Genomic DNA, 19,092 nt, shown 5'->3' on the forward strand with positions numbered 1-19,092 from the left:
TACTGCCCCCTATGTACAAGAATATAACTACTATAATACTACTCCTATGTACAAGAATATAACTACTATAATACTACTCCTATGTACAAGAATATAACTACTATAATACTACTCCTATGTACAAGAATATAACTACTATAATACTACTCCTATGTACAAGAATATAACAACTATAATACTACTCCTATGTACAAGAATATAACTACTATTATACTACCTCCTATGTACAAGAATATAACTACTATAATACTACTCCTATGTACAAGAATATAACTACTATAATACTACTCCTATGTACAAGAATATAACTACTATAATACTACTCCTATGTACAAGAATATAACTACTATAATACTGCTCCTATGTACAAGAATATAACTACTATAATACTACCTCCTATGTACAAGAATATAACTACTATAATACTGCTCCTATGTACAAGAATATAACTACTATAATACTGCTGCTATGTACAAGAATATAACTACTATAATACTACTCCTATGTACAAGAATATAACTACTATAATACCACTCCTATGTACAAGAATATAACTACTATAATACTGATCCTATGTACAAGAATATAACTACTATAATACCACTCCTATGTACAAGAATATAACTACTATAATACTACTCCTATGTACAAGAATATAACTACTATAATACTACTCCTATGTACAAGAATATAACTACTATAATACTGCTCCTATGTACAAGAATATACCTACTATAATACTGCTCCTATGTACAAGAATATAACTACTATAATACTGCTCCTATGTACAAGAATATAACTACTATAATACTACCGCTATGTATAAGAATATATCTACTATAATACTACCCCTATGTACAAGAATATAACTACTATAATACTACTGCTTTGTATAAGAATATATCTACTATAATACTACTCCTATGTACAAGAATATAACTACTATAATACTACTGCTATGTACAAGAATATAACTACTATAATACTACTCCTATGTACAAGAATATAACTACTATAATACTACCTCCTATGTACAAGAATATAACTGCTATAATACTACTCCTATATACAAGAATATAACTGCTATAATACTACTCCTATGTACAAGAATATAACTACTATAATACTACTCCTATGTACAAGAATATAACTACTATAATACTACTCCTATGTACAAGAATATAACTACTATAATACTACTCCTATGTACAAGAATATAACTACTATAATACTACTCCTATGTACAAGAATATAACTACTATAATACTACCTCCTATGTATAAGAATATAACTACTATAATACTGCTCCTATGTACAAGAATATAACTACTATAATACTACTCCTATGTACAAGAATATAACTACTATAATACTACTCCTATATACAAGAATATAACTACTATAATACTACTCCTATATACAGGTATATAACTGCTATAATACTACCTCCTATGTACAAGAATGTAACTACTATAATACTACTCCTATGTACAAGAATATAACTACTATAATACTACCTCCTATGTACAAGAATATAACTGCTATAATACTACTCCTATGTATAAGAATAGAACTACTATAATACTACTCCTATGTACAAGAATATAACTACTATAATACTGCCCCCTATGTACAAGAATATAACTACTATAATACTACTCCTATGTACAAGAATATAACTACTATAATACTACTCCTATGTACAAGGATATAACTAGTATTATACTACCTCCTATGTACAAGAATATAACTACTATAATACTGCTCCTATGTACAAGAATATAACTACTATAATACTACCTCCTATGTACAAGAATATAACTACTATAATACTGCCCCCTATGTACAAGAATATAACTACTATAATACTACCTGCTATGTACAAGAATATAACTACTATAATACTACTCCAATGTACAAGAATATAACTGCTATAATACTACCTCCTATATACAAGAGTATAACTACTATAATACTACTCCTATGTACAAGAATATAACTACTATAATACTACTCCTATGTACAAGAATATAACTACTATTATACTACTCCTATGTACAAGAATATAACTACTATAATACCACTCCTATGTACAAGAATATAACTACTATTATACTACTCCCATGTACAAGAATATAACTACTATAATACCACTCCTATGTACAAGAATATAACTACTATAATACTACCTCCTATGTACAAGAATAGAACTACTATAATACCACTCCTATGTACAAGAATATAACTACTATAATACTACCTCCTATGTACAAGAATATAACTACTATAATACTACTCCTATGTACAAGAATATAACTACTATAATACTACTCCTATGTACAAGAATATAACTACTATAATACTACTCCTATGTACAAGGATATAACTAGTATTATACTACCTCCTATGTACAAGAATATAACTACTATAATACTGCTCCTATGTACAAGAATATAACTACTATAATACTACCTCCTATGTACAAGAATATAACTGCTATAATACTACTCCTATATACAAGAGTATAACTACTATAATACTACTCCTATGTACAAGAATATAACTACTATAATACTACCTCCTATGTACAAGAATATAACTGCTATAATACTACTCCTATGTATAAGAATAGAACTACTATAATACTACTCCTATGTACAAGAATATAACTACTATAATACTGCCCCCTATGTACAAGAATATAACTACTATAATACTACTCCTATGTACAAGAATATAACTACTATAATACTGCCCCCTATGTACAAGAATATAACTACTATAATACTACTCCTATGTACAAGGATATAACTAGTATTATACTACCTCCTATGTACAAGAATATAACTACTATAATACTGCTCCTATGTACAAGAATATAACTACTATAATACTACTCCTATGTATAAGAATAGAACTACTATAATACTACTCCTATGTACAAGAATATAACTACTATAATACTACCTGCTATGTACAAGAATATAACTACTATAATACTACTCCTATGTACAAGAATATAACTACTATAATACTACTCCAATGTACAAGAATATAACTGCTATAATACTACCTCCTATATACAAGAGTATAACTACTATAATACTACTCCTATGTACAAGAATATAACTACTATAATACTGCTCCTATGTACAAGAATATAACTACTATAATACTGCTGCTATGTACAAGAATATAACTACTATAATACTACTCCTATGTACAAGAATATAACTACTATAATACCACTCCTATGAACAAGAATATAACTACTATAATACTGATCCTATGTACAAGAATATAACTACTATAATACCACTCCTATGTACAAGAATATAACTACTATAATACTACTCCTATGTACAAGAATATAACTACTATAATACTACTCCTATGTACAAGAATATAACTACTATAATACTACTCCTATGTACAAGAATATAACTACTATAATACTGCTCCTATGTACAAGAATATACCTACTATAATACTGCTCCTATGTACAAGAATATAACTACTATAATACTGCTCCTATGTACAAGAATATAACTACTATAATACTACCCCTATGTACAAGAATATAACTACTATAATACTACCGCTATGTATAAGAATATATCTACTATAATACTACCCCTATGTACAAGAATATAACTACTATAATACTACTGCTATGTATAAGAATATATCTACTATAATACTACTCCTATGTACAAGAATATAACTACTATAATACTACTGCTATGTACAAGAATATAACTACTATAATACTACTCCTATGTACAAGAATATAACTACTATAATACTACCTCCTATGTACAAGAATATAACTGCTATAATACTACTCCTATATACAAGAATATAACTGCTATAATACTACTCCTATGTACAAGAATATAACTACTATAATACTACTCCTATGTACAAGAATATAACTACTATAATACTACCTCCTATGTATAAGAATATAACTACTATAATACTACTCCTATGTATAAGAATATATCTACTATAATACTACCCCTATGTACAAGAATATAACTACTATAATACTACTCCTATGTACAAGAATATAACTACTATAATACTACCTCCTATGTACAAGAATATAACTACTATAATACTGCTCCTATGTACAAGAATATAACTACTATAATACTACTCCTATGTACAAGAATATAACTACTATAATACTACTCCTATGTATAAGAATATAACTACTATAATACTACTCCTATGTACAAGAATATAACTGCTATAATACTACTCCTATATACAAGAATATAACTGCTATAATACTACTCCTATGTACAAGAATATAACTACTATAATACTACTCCTATGTACAAGAATATAACTACTATAATACTACTCCTATGTACAAGAATATAACTACTATAATACTACTCCTATGTACAAGAATATAACTACTATAATACTACTCCTATGTACAAGAATATAACTACTATAATACTACCTCCTATGTACAAGAATATAACTACTATAATACTACTCCTATGTACAAGAATATAACTACTATAATACTACTCCTATGTACAAGAATATAACTACTATAATACTACTCCTTTGTACAAGAATATAACTACTATAATACTACTCCTATGTACAAGAATATAACTACTATAATACTACTCCTATGTACAAGAATATAACTACTATAATACTACCTCCTATGTACAAGAATATAACTACTATAATACTACGCCTGTGTACAAGAATATAACTACTATAATACTACTCCTATGTACAAGAATATAACTACCATAATACTACCTCCTATGTACAAGAATATAACTACTATAATACTGCTCCTATGTACAAGAATATAACTACTATAATACTACTCCTATGTACAAGAATATAACTACTATAATACTACCTCCTATGTACAAGAATATAACTACTATAATACTACTCCTATGTACAAGAATATAACTACTATAATACCACTCCTATGTACAAGAATATAACTACTATAATACTACCTCCTATGTATAAGAATATAACTACTATAATACTACTCCTATGTACAAGAATATAACTACTATAATACTGCTCCTATGTACAAGAATATAACTACTATAATACTACTCCTATATACAGGTATATAACTGCTATAATACTACTCCTATGTACAGGTATATAACTGCTATACTACTACTGTTGGTGTTCTTCTTCTTCTCTGACGTGCTGTGACTCTTCCCTGACCTCTCCTCTCCGCTCATGTCTTGCTTTCTTACAGACTCCTTGAGCTTTCTCTAATGATCAGGCAGAGCGCTCCTGAGTCACCTGACCCTGTTGCAGTATATATGGGCACTCTGTATGTATAGACGCTCGCAGTGCTGCCACCCCCGAGGGCCACGCCATGTTCGCACCCCGGGTACACAGCCAGCTGCCCTTGCAGTTCACACCTCAGTGACATGAGAGAAGAGGAAGTGGCGGTGGCGGCAGCGGGTAACGGAACTGCTGCGGGCGGCCTCCTCTCTTTGTTCTCATTGTCGCTGCTTCTGTGGGTTTTTTATGTCAAAAAGAAAAACAGAAAACAAAATCTGCTGGGGGGTCTCTGCTGTGTCAGCGCCTTCCTGCAGACACTATGGGGGTAGATACCTGAAGGTGCAGAGACGGGGCCCTGATTAGGGTGGAGGACCGGGATCGGGAATGATCGGCTCCCCACGCCCTCACACCACCTCTATGCTCCTATTTTCCCCTATTGGGATCCTCCCATATCTTATAAGTTCACAGATTCCCGTCCACCTATAGCACACGCAGACTACACGGGATTGGGGGGGACGCTTCGCCATCTTGGAATGTTTTTGGCCATACGTTACTTTATGGGGCGTCTCCGCGATTCTCCTTTCCCTTTCTTAGAAGTAGGAGAGACATCAGCAATGATCTTAGAGAAGCTGCTCCTCAATCTAGAGAAGGTTATACGGCCGTCTCCAAACAATCTGGAGCCCAACATACTACAGTCATACATGGAAAACATCCGGGAGCGCTGACAACCTTCCAGGAGTGCAAGTCCCTGCAAGGTGTCACCAAGGCCTGACCGTGTAATGCCCAGACCGGCCGCAGGTACCGTGTGAGGTGTCCTAGACAGTACAATGAAACACGGACAGAACACGTATGACCTGTGCGGAAGAGGTGTCAGGAGAAGGACGGGACATGTATGACCTGTGCGGAAGAGTTGTCAGGAGAAGGACAGAACACGTATGACCTGTGCGGAAGAGTTGTCAGGAGAAGGACAGAACACGTATGACCTGTGCGGAAGAGTTGTCAGGAGAAGGACAGAACACGTATGACCTGTGCGGAAGAGTTGTCAGGAGAAGGACGGAACACGTATGACCTGTGCGGAAGAGTTGTCAGGAGAAGGACGGAACACGTATGAGCTGTGCGGAAGAGTAGTCAGGAGAAGGACAGAACACGTATGAGCTGTGCGGAAGAGTTGTCAGGAGAAGGACGGGACACGTATGACCTGTGCGGAAGAGTTGTCAGGAGAAGGACGGAACACGTATGACCTGTGCAGAGGAGTTGTCAGGAGAAGGACGGAACACGTATGAGCTGTGCGGAAGAGTTGTCAGGAGAAGGACAGAACACGTATGACCTGTGCGGAAGAGTTGTCAGGAGAAGGACAGAACACGTATGACCTGTGCGGAAGAGTTGTCAGGAGAAGGACGGAACACGTATGACCTGTGCGGAGGAGTTGTCAGGAGAAGGACGGAACACGTATGAGCTGTGCGGAAGAGTTGTCAGGAGAAGGACGGAACACGTATGACCTATGCGGAAGAGTTGTCAGGAGAAGGACGGAACACGTATGACCTGTGCGGAAGAGTTGTCAGGAGAAGGACAGAACATGTATGACCTGTGCAGAAGAGTTGTCAGGAGAAGGACAGAACATGTATGACCTGTGCAGAAGAGTTGTCAGGAGAAGGACAGAACACGTATGACCTGTGCGGAAGAGTTGTCAGGAGAAGGACAGAACATGTATGACCTGTGCAGAAGAGTTGTCAGGAGAAGGACAGAACACGTATGACCTGTGTGGAAGAGTTGTCAGGAGAAGGACGGGACACGTATGACCTGTGCGGAAGAGTTGTCAGGAGAAGGACGGAACACGTATGACCTGTGCGGAAGAGTTGTCAGGAGAAGGACGGAACACGTATGAGCTGTGCGGAAGAGTTGTCAGGAGAAGGACGGAACAGCTAAAGCTTATTTGGATGGCCTCCTGATGAAGCTGCGGTTGGTGGCGAAACGCGCGTCAGGCAGTTGAGTCTTATCCCAGGGACAGTAGCTGGAGCGGTTCCCCTTATTGGAGCGATTATATTTCTGTAGGTATGTATTACTGAACCTATTTTCTGACCTTTATTACATGCTATATACAGTGAAGGGATACATCTATGCACTTGTCGTTATTCTATGAGAATGTGTATATATTGGGTCAGCTATTATTTATTTTGATTATTTTTGCATTCCTACAGCTTGTGATCTGATTGATCTCCTCAGGGGCCCTTCCGGCTACTGTTTCTCTTGGGGGGTTGTGGTATTTGTCCACCTAATTGTAGTGGACCTTCCCCTGTGTGTCTCCATGTGTTTTTTCATGTTATTAATTATAGTTGATTAATAAAATATTTTTGTATTTTATTTGATTGGTTCCATTCTTTTGGAGTTATGTTATGTTCTGGTTGTTGGGAACCATTTGATATTCTCTTTTTATTTTTGGGGTTACATTAGTTGGTTCTTATTTGGATGGTTGTCAGAGAAGCCAGAGAGGTCACGGGGTCGGGCGCGGGCTTTCTTATGACTCCACCTCCTGTTCCCCTATAGTCGCGGACATGATGGTGGAGGTTACTGGACTCTGATACTTGGATTGTGATGTCATCGTTTCTGATTGCTGATGTCACAGATGCCGGATGGAGGAGACAGAGAAAGAAGAGACAGCACGAGCTGAGAATGTCCTCAGGAACTCTGCACAACTTCTTCTTTCATATACAGGCCACAAGCAAGGCGTAGTCGTGTGACACTCCCGAAGTGATGTGCAACCGCCACACACAACACACAGTGCAACCGCCACACACAACACACACTGCAACCGCCACACACAATATACGGTGCAACCGCCACACACAACACACGGTGCAACCGCCACACACAACACACAGTGCAACCGCCACACACGACACACAGTGCAACCGCCACACACGACACACAGTGCAACCGCCACACACAATACACGGTGCAACCGCCACACACAATACACGGTGCAACCGCCACACACAACACACAGTGCAACCGCCACACACAACACACAGTGCAACCGCCACACACGACACACAGTGCAACCGCCACACACAACACACAGTGCAACCGCCACACACAATACACGGTGCAACCGCCACACACGACACACGGTGCAACCGCCACACACGACACACGGTGCAACCGCCACACACGACACACGGTGCAACCGCCACACACAATACACAGTGCAACCGCCACACACAATACACGGTGCAACCGCCACACACAACACACGGTGCAACCGCCACACACAACACACGGTGCAACCGCCACACACAACACACGGTGCAACCGCCACACACAACACACAGTGCAACCGCCACACACGACACACAGTGCAACCGCCACACACGACACACAGTGCAACCGCCACACACAATACACGGTGCAACCGCCACACACAATACACGGTGCAACCGCCACACACAACACACAGTGCAACCGCCACACACGACACACAGTGCAACCGCCACACACGACACACAGTGCAACCGCCACACACAACACACAGTGCAACCGCCACACACAATACACGGTGCAACCGCCACACACGACACACGGTGCAACCGCCACACACGACACACGGTGCAACCGCCACACACGACACACGGTGCAACCGCCACACACAATACACAGTGCAACCGCCACACACAATACACGGTGCAACCGCCACACACAACACACGGTGCAACCGCCACACACAACACACGGTGCAACCGCCACACACAATACACGGTGCAACCGCCACACACAACACACAGTGCAACCGCCACACACAACACACAGTGCAACCGCCACACACAATACACGGTGCAACCGCCACACACAATACACGGTGCAACCGCCACACACAACACACGGTGCAACCGCCACACACAACACAAGGTGCAACCGCCACACACAATACACGGTGCAACCGCCACACACAACACACAGTGCAACCGCCACACACAACACACAGTGCAACCGCCACACACAATACACGGTGCAACCGCCACACACGACACACAGTGCAACCGCCACACACGACACACAGTGCAACCGCCACACACGACACACGGTGCAACCGCCACACACAATACACGGTGCAACCGCCACACACAACACACGGTGCAACCGCCACACACAATATACGGTGCAACCGCCACACACGACACACGGTGCAACCGCCACACACAATACACGGTGCAACCGCCACACACGACACACAGTGCAACCGCCACACACGACACACAGTGCAACCGCCACACACAACACACAGTGCAACCGCCACACACGACACACAGTGCAACCGCCACACACAACACACAGTGCAACCGCCACACACAACACACAGTGCAACCGCCACACACAATACACAGTGCAACCGCCACACACAACACACAGTGCAACCGCCACACACAATACACGGTGCAACCGCCACACACAATACACGGTGCAACCGCCACACACAATACACGGTGCAACCGCCACACACAATACACGGTGCAACCGCCACACACAACACACGGTGCAACCGCCACACACAATACACGGTGCAACCGCCACACACAATACACGGTGCAACCGCCACACACAATACACGGTGCAACCGCCACACACAATACACGGTGCAACCGCCACACACAATACACGGTGCAACCGCCACACACAACACACAGTGCAACCGCCACAAACAACACACGGTGCAACCGCCACACACAATACACGGTGCAACCGCCACACACAATACACGGTGCAACCGCCACACACAATATACGGTGCAACCGCCACACACAACACACAGTGCAACCGCCACACACAACACACAGTGCAACCGTCACACACAACACACAGTGCAACCGCCACACACAATACACAGTGCAACCGCCACACACAACACACAGTGCAACCGCCACACACAACACGACACACAACACACAGTGCAACCGCCACACACAACACACAGTGCAACCACCACACACAATACACAGTGTAACCGCCACACACAACACACAGTGCAACCACCACACACAATACACAGTGCAACCGCCACACACAACACACAGTGCAACCGCCACACACAACACGACACACAACACACAGTGCAACCGCCACACACAACACACAGTGCAACCGCCACACACAATACACAGTGCAACCGCCACACACAATACACAGTGCAACCGCCACACACGACACACAGTGCAACCGCCACACACGACACACAGTGCAACCGCCACACACGACACACAGTGCAACCGCCACACACGACACACAGTGCAACCGCCACACACGACACACAGTGCAACCGCCACACACGACACACAGTGCAACCGCGACACACAGTGCAACCGCCACACACGACACACAGTGCACACACGACACACAGTGCAACCGCCACACACGACACACAGTGCAACCGCCACACACGACACACAGTGCAACCGCCACACACGACGCACAGTGCAACCGCCACACACGACACACAGTGCAACCGCCACACACGACGCACAGTGCAACCGCCACACACAACACACAGTGCAACCGCCACACACGACACACAGTGCAACCGCCACACACGACACACAGTGCAACCGCCACACACGACACACGGTGCAACCGCCACACACAATACACGGTGCAACCGCCACACACAACACACGGTGCAACCGCCACACACGACACACAGTGCAACCGCCACACACGACACACAGTGCAACCGCCACACACAACACACAGTGCAACCGCCACACACAACACACAGTGCAACCGTCACACACAACACACAGTGCAACCGCCACACACAACACGACACACAACACACAGTGCAACCGCCACACACAACACACAGTGCAACCACCACACACAATACACAGTGTAACCGCCACACACAACACACAGTGCAACCACCACACACAATACACAGTGCAACCGCCACACACAACACACAGTGCAACCGCCACACACAACACGACACACAACACACAGTGCAACCGCCACACACAACACACAGTGCAACCGCCACACACAATACACAGTGCAACCGCCACACACAATACACAGTGCAACCGCCACACACAATACACAGTGCAACCGCCACACACGACACACAGTGCAACCGCCACACACAACACACAGTGCAACCGCCACACACAATACACAGTGCAACCGCCACACACAATACACAGTGCAACCGCCACACACGACACACAGTGCAACCGCCACACACGACACACAGTGCAACCGCCACACACGACACACAGTGCAACCGCGACACACAGTGCAACCGCCACACACGACACACAGTGCAACCGCCACACACGACACACAGTGCAACCGCCACACACGACGCACAGTGCAACCGCCACACACGACACACAGTGCAACCGCCACACACGACGCACAGTGCAACCGCCACACACGACACACAGTGCAACCGCCACACACGACACACAGTGCAACCGCGACACACAGTGCAACCGCCACACACGACGCACAGTGCAACCGCCACACACGACACACAGTGCAACCGCCACACACGACACACAGTGCAACCGCCACACACGACACACAGTGCAACCGCCACACACGACACACAGTGCAACCGCGACACACAGTGCAACCGCCACACACGACACACAGTGCAACCGCCACACACAATACACAGTGCAACCGCCACACACAACACACAGTGCAACCGCCACACACAATACACAGTGCAACCGCCACACACAACACACAGTGCAACCGCCACACACAATACACAGTGCAACCGCCACACACAATACACAGTGCAACCGCCACACACAACACACAGTGCAACCGCCACACACAACACACAGTGCAACCGCCACACACAACACACAGTGCAACCGCCACACACAACACACAGTGCAACCACAATATGTGGAGATTTTAGTCCCTTGGCCGTGCATTGTCTGTGCCCCTGGTCTACACAGTGAGGCGCTGTTATATATCACAGTGACCAGAGAGTGATGGACTGTCTGTTCTACACCGGAGGTCTCCATCCAGCCACTGTACAGCTGGTCACCAGGATCTACTACACTAAACCACTGGCCACCAGGATCTACTACACTAAACCACTGGCCACCAGGATCTACTACACTAAACCACTGGCCACCAGGATCTACTACACTAAACCACTGGCCACCAGGATCTACTACACTAAACCACTGGCCACCAGGATCTACTACACTAAACCACTGGCCACCAGGGGTCTACTACACTAAACCACTGGTCACCAGGATCTACTACACTAAACCACTGGTCACCAGGATCTACTACACTAAACCACTGGCCACCAGGATCTACTACACTAAACCACTGGTCACCAGGATCTACTACACTAAACCACTGGTCACCAGGATCTACTACACTAAACCACTGGACACCAGGATCTACTACACTAAACCACTGGCCACCAGGATCTACTACACTAAACCACTGGCCACCAGGATCTACTACACTAAACCACTGGTCACCAGGATCTACTACACTAAACCACTGGTCACCAGGATCTACTACACTAAACCATTGGCCACCAGGATCTACTACACTAAACCACTGGCCACCAGGATCTACTACACTAAACCACTGGCCACCAGGGGTCTACTACACTAAACCACTGGTCACCAGGATCTACTACACTAAACCACTGGTCACCAGGATCTACTACACTAAACCACTGGTCACCAGGATCTACTACACTAAACCACTGGTCACCAGGATCTACTACACTAAACCACTGGTCACCAGGATCTACTACACTAAACCACTGGTCACCAGGATCTACTACACTAAACCACTGGTCACCAGGATCTACTACACTAAACCACTGGTCACCAGGATCTACTACACTAAACCACTGGCCACCAGGGGTCTACTACACTAAACCACTGGTCACCAGGATCTACTACACTAAACCACTGGTCACAAGGGATCTACTACACTAAACCACTGGTCACCAGGATCTACTACACTAAACCACTGGTCACCAGGATCTACTACACTAAACCACTGGCCACCAGGATCTACTACACTAAACCACTGGCCACCAGGATCTACTACACTAAACCACTGGCCACCAGGATCTACTACACTAAACCACTGGCCACCAGGATCTACTACACTAAACCACTGGCCACCAGGATCTACTACACTAAACCACTGGCCACCAGGGGTCTACTACACTAAACCACTGGTCACCAGGATCTACTACACTAAACCACTGGTCACCAGGATCTACTACACTAAACCACTGGTCACCAGGATCTACTACACTAAACCACTGGACACCAGGATCTACTACACTAAACCACTGGCCACCAGGATCTACTACACTAAACCACTGGCCACCAGGATCTACTACACTAAACCACTGGTCACCAGGATCTACTACACTAAACCACTGGTCACCAGGATCTACTACACTAAACCATTGGCCACCAGGATCTACTACACTAAACCACTGGCCACCAGGATCTACTACACTAAACCACTGGCCACCAGGGGTCTACTACACTAAACCACTGGTCACCAGGATCTACTACACTAAACCACTGGTCACCAGGATCTACTACACTAAACCACTGGTCACCAGGATCTACTACACTAAACCACTGGTCACCAGGATCTACTACACTAAACCACTGGTCACCAGGATCTACTACACTAAACCACTGGTCACCAGGATCTACTACACTAAACCACTGGTCACCAGGATCTACTACACTAAACCACTGGTCACCAGGATCTACTACACTAAACCACTGGTCACAAGGGATCTACTACACTAAACCACTGGTCACCAGGATCTACTACACTAAACCACTGGCCACCAGGGGTCTACTACACTAAACCACTGGCCACCAGGATCTACTACACTAAACCATTGGCCACCAGGATCTACTACACTAAACCACTGGCCACCAGGATCTACTACACTAAACCACTGGTCACCAGGATCTACTACACTAAACCACTGGTCACCAGGATCTACTACACTAAACAACTGGCCACCAGGATCTACTACACTAAACCACTGGCCACCAGGATCTACTACACTAAACCACTGGACACCAGGATCTACTACACTAAACAACTGATCACAAGGGATCTACTACACTAAACCACTGGTCACCAGGATCTACTACACTAAACAACTGATCACAAGGGATCTACTACACTAAACCACTGGACACCAGGATCTACTACACTAAACAACTGATCACAAGGGATCTACTACACTAAACCACTGGTCACCAGGATCTACTACACTAAACCATTGGCCACCAGGATGTACTACACTAAACCACTGGACACCAGTGAAGTAGTTGTAGGTGACAAGTAGATATGGTTTAACTGCTGTAGATGACAGTTGGATACAGTGTAACAGTTGTAGATGAAGGCACATTCAGAGTAATAATTGTAGATATAGGTGGATACAGTCTAGTACTTGGAGATGAGAATTAGATGCAATGTAACAGCTGTAGATGACAGGCGGATACAATGTAATAGTTGTAGATGACAGGCGGATACAATGTAATAGTTGTAGATGACAGGCGGATACAATGTAATAGTTGTAGATGACAGGTGGATACAGAGTAATAGTTGTAGATGACAGGCGGATACAGTGTAATAGTTGTAGATGACAGGCGGATACAATGTAATAGTTGTAGATGACAGGCGGATACAGTGTAATAGTTGTAGATGACAGGTGGATAAAATGTAATAGTTGTAGATGACAGGCGGATACAGTGTAATAGATGTAGATGACAGGCGGATACAGTGTAATAGTTGTTGATTACAGGTGGATACAATGTAATAGTTGTAGATGACAGGCGGATACAGTGTAATAGTTGTAGATGACAGGCAGATACAGTGTAATAGTTGTAGATGACAGACGGATACAGTGTAATAGTTGTAGATGACAGATGGATACGATGTAATAGTTGTAGATGCAGACGGATACAGTGTAATAGTTGTAGATGACAGCCAGATACAGTGTAACAGTAGTAGATGAAGGCACATTCAGAGTAATAATTGTAGATACAGGTGGATACAGTTTAGTACTTGGAGATGAGAATTAGATGCAATGTAACAGCTGTAGATGACCGGCGGATACAGTGTAATAGTTGTAGATGACAGGCAGATACAGTGTAATAGTTGTAGATGACCGGCGGATACAGTGTAATAGTTGTAGATGACAGGCGGATACAGTGTAATAGTTGTAGATGACAGATGGATACAATGTAATAGTTGCAGATGACAGGTGGATACAGAGTAATAGTTGTAGATGACCGGCGGATACAGTGTAATAGTTGTAGATGACAGGCGGATACAGTGTAATAGTTGTAGATGACAGGCGGATACAATGTAATAGTTGCAGATGACAGGTGGATACAGAGTAATAGTTGTAGATGACAGGCAGATATTAGTGTAATAATTGTAGATTACAGGTGGATACAGTGTAATAGTTGTAGATGATAGGCGGATACAGTGTAATAGTTGTAGATGACAGGCGGATACAGTGTAATAGTTGTAGATGACAGGAAGATACAGTGTAATAGTTGTAGATGACAGATGGATACGATGTAATAGTTGTTGATGACAGACGGATACAGTGTAATAGTTGTAGATGACAGACGGATACAGTGTAATAGTTGTAGATTACAGGCGGATACAATGTAATAGTTGTAGATGACAGATGGATACGATGTAATAGTTGTTAACAGGCGGATACAGTGTAATAGTTGTAGATGACAGATGGATACGATGTAATAGTTGTTAACAGGCGGATACAGTGTAATAGTTGTAGATGACAGGCGGATATTAGTGTAATAGTTGTAGATGACAGATGGATACGGTGTAATAGTTGTTGATGACAGGCGGATATTAGAGTAATAGTTGTAGATGACAGACGAATACAGTGTAATAGTTGTAGATGACAGGCAGATACAGTGTAATAGTTGTAGATGACAGGCGGATATTAGTGTAATAGTTGTAGATGACAGGTGGATATTAGTGTAATAGTTGTAGATGACAGACGGATACAGTGTAATAGTTGTTGATGACAGGTGGATACAGAGTAATAGTTGTAGATGACAGGCGGATACAGTGTAATAGTTGTTGATGACAGGTGGATACAGAGTAATAGTTGTAGATGACAGGCGGATACAATGTAATAGTTGTAGATGACAGGCAGACACAATGTAATAGTTGTAGATGACAGGCAGATACAGTGTAATAGTTGTAGATGACAGGCAGATACAGTGTGATAGTTGTAGATGACAGGCGGATACAGTGTAATAGTTGTAGATGACAGGCAGATACAGTGTGATAGTTGTAGATGACAGGCGGATACAGTGTAATAGTTGTAGATGACAGGCAGATACGGTGTAATAGTTGTAGATGACAGGCGGATACAATGTAATAGTTGTAGATTACAGGCGGATACAGTGTCTCTCATACAGTGGCAGTATAAGGCCATATTTGCTTAGTTTTGGGTCTTCAGACAATCTATAGTATATGTAGCTCTGTAAGTATGTGGGAAGACTGGACACATTTCTGTCCGTGTGGAGACCCCAAGGGCAGTTTTTCCAGAAGAATGAAGCCGTTTTCTTGAGTAACTTCCTGTCTCCTCTGGATCCATTACATGAGAACACGGGGAGGGCCGGACTGGGTTCCTCATTCTGTGTGTGTGAACTATGTCAGCAAAACTCTCACCGCCCTCCTCATCTCAGAGTTTCTTAGTGGGAAAGCCCAGATCTCTGAAACGTCTCAGCCCCCCTCCCCCGTATCCTAGGGGTAATCTCCCAGAACTTCCTTGTAATAGGTTTCCACATTTACAACATTTCTCATTTCCCAGTCTCTAGACTGGGGAACTTAAGAACCCATCTCCATCTTCTCATTGATACCCCCAAGAAAGTCCTTTACAGCGAGGCTTTGGCACTAAATCCATTTCATTCCCCCCAAGCCCTTCCCTCATTGAGTCCCATAAGTCAAACGACTGACTCACATCGTTTACCAACAACCCTCATGTCCCAGGTTGACCACATGGGTGCACTCCATAGGCCTCCACACTACCTTATGATGCTCTCATCATTATCATTGGTGCCGACCATCCTCTAAACCCCTGACCACTATCTCAGGAGACTCATGGCCCTATCTAGTAATATAGCTGGGATTAGATTGCAAGCTTCTAGGTCAAGGCAGTAGGTTTGTATGCTGAGACATGCTGAGTGTTGTAGCTGTATACCAGCCACAGGGTCGTAGGTTGGACGTCTCCTGAATGTCCCTATAAAGGATGTTTGAGCAATGGTCTCTACTAACAGGTTGGACATCTCCATCACTTATAAGTATCACAGTTGCACTAACCTCTCATATCTCTGGGCAGATGTCTTCTGGATGACTTGAGATGTTCTTGACCAGAGACTTAGCTGGGTCTCGCCAAGGAGGTAGGTTATTTATGGAGGCCGGTTCTTGGTGTTGGATTGGCTTCTACAAGCAGATGATGTTCTTGGATCTATGGACTACTTTAGTTTTATGAGTCGATGTCTTGGCAAGAGGTGGCCCTGGTACAAGAATTGAGTTTCTGACCCTGGATGATCTTTAAAGGAGTCTTTTGGATTCCAGAATTGGCTTCTTGGAGCAGAAGAACTCAAGAACATAGAAAGTGGTGCCAGAAGATGAAGTCAGGTACCAAAAGATGGTCTTTGTAGGTATGACCTGGTGATGGGGCAAACGATGGTCCCCGATGGACCAAGTTTTTTTAGAACCTTAAAGGTGGCTTTAGAGGTTGACTTGAGGAGTCATCGGGGTCTCAGAGATGTTCTCCGGTGTTATGAGATAGCCTCAGGGGGATTGAGTTGTCCCCAAATGGAAGGAGATGTCCTCACGTAACAGGAGATGACTTCTGGTGGCGCAATATGTCTACAGGTGGAAGGAGGTACCCTCACGTGAAAGAAGATGACCTCTGCTGAAGAAGTTCTTGGGTATTAAGAGGTGTCTTGTGGTGTCAGGCTCTATCCTCCGGTGTCAGGAGATGGTCCCTGTTGTCCTCCACTACCAGGAGAGGTTCTCTAATGGCAGAAAGTGTTCTCTGGTGTCAGCAGGCGGTGTGCGGCGGCGAGTCTGCGGAGATGCTGCTAATAAGTGTCCAGGGCGTTCCAGGCTGGGAGAGTCAGGGTGCAATACTCTGCAGAGCAGAAGGAAGTGAGTGAGAGGAGGAAGTTCAGAAAGAGAAGTAATTGAGAGCCGCCTGCAGCCTCAGCTGGGTCTCTGCTCCCCTTCCTCCCATTACATCTGGAGGAGTCCAGGCCTCGCCACGATTAACCCCTTCCATGCCGGACATTCCAGGCGGGGTGTGCTGGGAAATTGTGGGGACTCTGCAGCCGGGTCACATCTGGAGGGGATCAGCAGAGGTCATGCCCCAGGCTGCCCCCCACTGATCCCCTGCAGGCATTACATTTAACTCTTCCACCACTGAACCAGCATGATACACCAGGGCCGGTCCACACCAATACTACTGAGGGGGAGAAAGGTTCTCATTCTCTTATTATAGGAATTGGTAAGATGTCGCCCTGCAGAGACACAGGACAGTCTGCCATAGACGTCGCCGCTCGGTACGAAGTGACATTACACGTTACGGCATCACTGACTTTATTTACCATCCAAGTGGACACACGGCTTGTGGTCACCCAGCTTTCTCAGACTCCTGAATGGCAAATCTGCTTACTTATGAGGTTGTGTGAATGCCTCTTTATAACAAGGTGGATT

The 19,092-nt window shown here is 43.7% G+C and overlaps 1 protein-coding gene across 1 annotated transcript in view; it reads right to left on the reverse strand.

Annotated features, from left to right (window-relative positions):
• Window positions 1-18,689, reverse strand: part of RHOG (ras homolog family member G) — a 41,401-nt gene extending 22,712 nt beyond the window's left edge. Inside the window, exon 1 of the mRNA XM_075266374.1 lies at window positions 17,692-18,689. The gene's annotated coding sequence lies outside the window, so the exon portion shown is untranslated. The remainder of the gene's footprint in view (window positions 1-17,691) is intronic.
• Window positions 18,690-19,092: the final 403 nt, after the last annotated feature.

Source organism: Leptodactylus fuscus, chromosome 2, assembly GCF_031893055.1.
Source record: "Leptodactylus fuscus isolate aLepFus1 chromosome 2, aLepFus1.hap2, whole genome shotgun sequence".
NCBI classification, from domain to species: domain Eukaryota; kingdom Metazoa; phylum Chordata; class Amphibia; order Anura; family Leptodactylidae; genus Leptodactylus; species Leptodactylus fuscus.